This window comes from Triticum dicoccoides, chromosome 3B, assembly GCF_002162155.2.
Source record: "Triticum dicoccoides isolate Atlit2015 ecotype Zavitan chromosome 3B, WEW_v2.0, whole genome shotgun sequence".
NCBI lineage: Eukaryota > Viridiplantae > Streptophyta > Magnoliopsida > Poales > Poaceae > Triticum > Triticum dicoccoides.
In genome coordinates this window covers 169,664,432-169,669,562 of record NC_041385.1, presented here as the reverse complement: position 1 = coordinate 169,669,562, position 5,131 = coordinate 169,664,432, and positions in this window count along the sequence as shown.

Here is a 5,131-nt window from a genome sequence, read left to right as displayed (position 1 = left end):
TTTGGCCCCCTCAGAAATTTAAGTTTTGTCCTTGGCCCCTTTAGGCATTCCCTTGAGCTCCGCCACTGGTCCTAAGGTTTACCGTCTTGGAGTCGCAGTCGTTATTGTTGAACCCTTGGGTCGATCTAAAGTCTTTGACCCCAGATTTTTTTTTCTTTTGGCGAATGCTTTGACACCAGATCTTGTTGTCACACACATATGACCTTGCTGGTCCATGGAGACGGGCAGAAATTTACGAGTCGAAGACAAATATAACACCACGATGTTGGCTTTTACTGCATTATAAAAAAATGTTGGTTTTTAGTGCAAGTGGAATATAAAGGTAGTTGTTGAGCATTCCACCCCACAAAATCTAGAAAAGAGCCCCGAAAACTCCAAACGTTGGCTGGTTGTGGACGTGTAGTGCGTCGAACAATGATGTCATCGGATGTCTGAACCGTTCGTTGGTTCATTTCATTGGTGTTACCTGAGACAGCCATTCAGGCAAACATAAATGACGAGAAATCATTTCCTTTAAGAAAAATAAGACCAACCCAAGGGTTAACTTTCGTTGGCATCTTTTTATAGGGGAAACTTCACGAGCACCGCGCGTCTGAGCCGGGAATCGAATTCGGGTGGGCTGGCAGTTACCCCAGCTGTCCAGCCAACGGGTCGACGCCCCATCCTCAAAAAATAATTTCCTTTTTGCGGTGCACCGTCGCTCTTGCAATCCTGGGTAAAAAAAAGCTACTAGCTCGTTTAACCTGAACCACATTAATCACGTACTCAGAACAGCGGCAGTTAAAGCTTTGTGCTTCCTACTGTGTGAAAAGGCCTTTGCGGTGGCGAGAGTTGATCTGGGGCAGTTTTGGGCTCCCGTCGAAACGGGGTCGCGTCATGGGCCAGTTCAGAGCAGCCCGATTGGAGGATTTGGACGCCTCCCACCCACTTGCCACACAAAGCGAACAAACAGCTTAATCAATAAAGCCTTAATTGCTCCAAGAAAGGGAAGGGCCTCAAAGGCGAAAGCAAACCAACCAACCGCTGCCTTTTCCTGCCCTCCTTTTCGCCCTCCACGCCTTTGCAATTGCAAGGCGCGCGTGCCTAGCCGGGCAAACAAAGCGAGCAACGGCGGCGGCAGGCGGAAGCAGCACACCACTCGTGCCGTGGCGTGTTGGTCTCGTGCCAAATCACAGACCCCGCCGCCGCCGTCCACTCCACGGGACGTCGGATGGGGTACAATACATGGAAAGCAACCGAGGAAGTCTATGCTGCTATCATGCAATGCAAAGGCTGCGCGCTACAAGCCTGTGCGTGCTCCTCGTGCCGTCGTGCGTGAGCCCGTCGAAGCTGCGGCCGGCCACCTCGTCGTGCTCCCGGGCCCGGCCGTGGCGAGGAGGGTGGTTGGTGCCGATGCGTGCGAAAATCATTGCGAACTCGTGGGGCTCGCGCGCGTCAGCGGCTGCTACCAGGGGCTGTGGTGCACGGGAAGGGTACTTCTGCTAGCCTGCTCCACGGATGCTGGCAGGCGAGTACAGCCAAATGGACGTTGGCTTGGCTGGCTGGAATGATAGGACGGGGCGAGCTGTGCTTGTGCAGTGGGGAGGATCGGACCGGCAAAAGGCGGGCACGTTTGCTTAGCATGGGAGGCAACGCTGGTGCTGGGGAGTGTGGCGTGGGCGGGCGCGCCCGTCCACCCGGGCGTGCACGTCTCCTTCGCTCGCGACGACTAGTAGCCATCGCTGCACCGGCCCGTTCCCGTTCGTTTCGTCCACGGACAGATCAATCAATCATGGCGAGGCGACACCAGAGCCACCTGGCAATTTTAACCTTACCCGGGTGTCTGTGTTCGGCTGATCGGATATGTTTGGGCAACCGCCCATTAATGCAGGTGGCAAAGAAGGGCATCTACAGCAGAACGCAGCAAAATCGCCCCGCAGACGGCCGCAATGCGATTCGGACGCGTTCAGCACTTTGTTTTTGTTCCGTTGTAACCACGTATCCCACATTTCACTCCTCAAATACGTACAAGCTCCTGCAATACACAAAAGATAAATAAATACACCCTACGTAGATAAACCCAGCCTACTCATCATCAGAGATGCAGACGACATCAGTGCCGGCAGTGCCGGACGGACCTGCCACATGGTGGATGGCCACCTCCCGCACCTCCGGTTCATCATCCTCGTCCTCGTTGATGAAGACCTCGTCGAGCTTTGCGTCCGTCTGGCGGGGGAAGCGGCGGTTGCCTCCACCTCCGCCTCCGACTTGATGGAGTTAAGGATGGACTGCTACTCTGCCGCCGCCTTCGCTTGGGCCACCTCAAACTCCGCTAGTGCGTCGGCCATGGCAAAGGCCATAGCCGGATGCGCCGGATCCGCCTCGCTCACGACCTTTTTCTTGTCCTTCGGCTCCACGTCCTTGTACTTCGCCTTCGCCGTGTCCTCCTCCTCCTCCCCCGGCTCCGGCAAGTCCGAAGGCAGGCCGCCTGTGATCCGGGCTTCGTGCCCGACTGAAATAAGCGGACTTGGGCCCTCGGGCGGCACGGCGGAGCAACGCCAGACGGCTCCATGAATGTGTCCTCACCACCCTCATCGAAACCGTAGGAGACGCCCGTCGGAATGACGGTTTCTACATGTTTCCACGTGGTTTCATGCGGCCAGTCCAACTTGACATACAAGCACAGACGTGCCCGAGCCTCCCCATATCCGCCCAAAATATGGGCTGGATATGAGGGTGCCGGTCAGCAGGGGCGTACCGGGCCGGTAAGAGGAGCCTGCATGGATCGGATTTTTTTTACTGGCCAGCGACTATGGGTACCAACCTAGTTGGCCCACGGTTCTTGGGCCGAGATTATGGGTCCTCCTTCACATAATGACGGACTATGGAAGCCGCCACTACTAGGGAAAACCCTCTAGGTAGACAGATAACAACAGCGCCGGGCTTGTGACGGGCACTACTGCTAATTAGCAGTAGTGCGGGATTGGAACAAGTGGTGCAGGTGTCTGTTAGTAGTAGCACCTGCCCACCTGACACGCGCTACTACAAAGTGGGCTCCACAGAGCCCCCACGGGCAGGCCACAGTAGCAGCGCTTGTCGCTGGACCGCGCTACTGCTAATCTCGTTAGCAGTAGCATGGATTAGTTACCAGTGCTGCTACTGTGGCCAGCCCGGGCCAAGCTCCGCGGACCCACTTAGCAGCAGTGTGTTCCCTAAACCAGGGCTACTGCTAATAGCGGTGGCCCATACCCACGCTACTGCTGAACCCATATTATGATCTTCCCGCGACCGACCTCTCACTTTCCCTCTCCACTCTCTCCCCTCCCTCGTCGGACCACCCCCACATTGAATTGCTCCAGCCGCCCTCCCCCGTGCAAGCCCTCTCCTGTGCCGGCCCTCTCCGTCCCCTTCTCGGCCCCTCCCAGCTACCTTGAGTACCTCCCTCTCCTCGCAATTCAATTTTTTTGCATATATATTTTAATGAATGGATGAATTGAACAAATTAGTTAGGTATCTCTGAATGTGTTGGATGAATTGGCAAATGTAATATGTTCATAATTTTTACTAATTTTGTTCATATATATGAACCCTAGGTGTTCATATATACGAGCCCATTTCATCATTAGAGCACTAAATATGTTTTTTGAGCCCATTTCATTATTTGGTTATTTTGATATATTGAGGGTTATTACGAATATATTTAGGTTTTTTAGGCTAGGTTAGTTTAGGATTTTTAGTCTATATTTAGGGTTTTCGAATCAATACCAATACGAAGTTTATATGAGATTATTTCAGTATTGATACTTTGTACTATTTGGACTTGTGTGTGTGTATGTGTATATTTAGTGCCAAAGATGGCCATATGTCTCTTTCTATTACAGGCTAACTCCGAGTGTCCTATCTTTTGCCGGAATGTTCATTCATTTCTGTTCCAGCAAATTTCAGGCGCTCGATATGTCCTATTTTAGCAGAGGTCATGCCGGATTTTTCTGTGAATTCCAAAATCACTTGTGCTATAAAGTAGGAAATGCTGAGTACCCGTGATTTGCAGGAAAATGAACTAAATGAATGATAACCCACAAATATAGGGGATCAACTGTAGCCTCTTTCGATAAGTAAGAGTGTCGAACCCAACAAGGAGCTAAAGGTAGAACAAATATTCCCTCAAGTTATATTGACCACCGATACAACTCTACGCACGCTTAACGTTCGCTTTACCTAGAACAAGTATGACACTAGAAGTACTTTGTAGGTGTTGTTGGATAGAATTGCAAGATAATAAAGAGCACGTAAATAAAAAGTAGGGGCTGTTTAGATAAAGAAGCAATAAAGTTAGTATAACAAGTGTGGAAAAGTGGTGGTAGGAGTTGTGAAATTGTTCCTAAGCAATTGACTACTTTACTAGACCGATAGCAAGTTTTATGTGGGAGATGCCACTGCTAGCATGTCATCCCTGACTTGGAATTCTATGCACTTATGATTGGAACTATTAGCAAGCATCCGCAACTACTAACATTCATTAAGGTAAAACCAAACCATAGCATTAAGATATATTGGCCCCCCTTCAATCTCGTATGCATCAATTTCTATGCTAGGTTGAAACTTCTGTCACTCTAGCCCTCCAATAAATAGTCCTATCAACATTCAACTAACCCTATGGTGTGACCCATGCACGCGCTCATATGATGGGCACCAAAGGACAGCAACATAACCACAAGCAAATTAAACCAATCATAGCAATTCACCAATTACGGATAGGACAACGAAAATCTACTCAGACATCATAAGATGGCAACACATCATTGGATAATAATATGAAGCATAAAGCACCATGTTCAAGTAGAGGGTATAGCGGGTTGCGGGAGAGTGGACCGCTGAATATACATGGGGGAAGGTGATGGAGATGTTGGTGAAGATGACAGAGGTGTTGGTGTAGATCGTGGTGATGATGATGGCCCCGGCGGTGTTCCGGCGCCACCGGGAGAGAGGGGAAGAGAGCCCCCCTTCTTCTTCCTCTTCCTTGACCTTCTCCCTTGATGGGAGAAGGGTTTCCCCTCTGGTCCATGGTCTCCATGGCGTGGGAGGGGCGAGAGCCCCTCTGAGATTGGATCTGTCTCTCTGCCTCTATCTGTTTCTGTGCTCCTTGATTCTG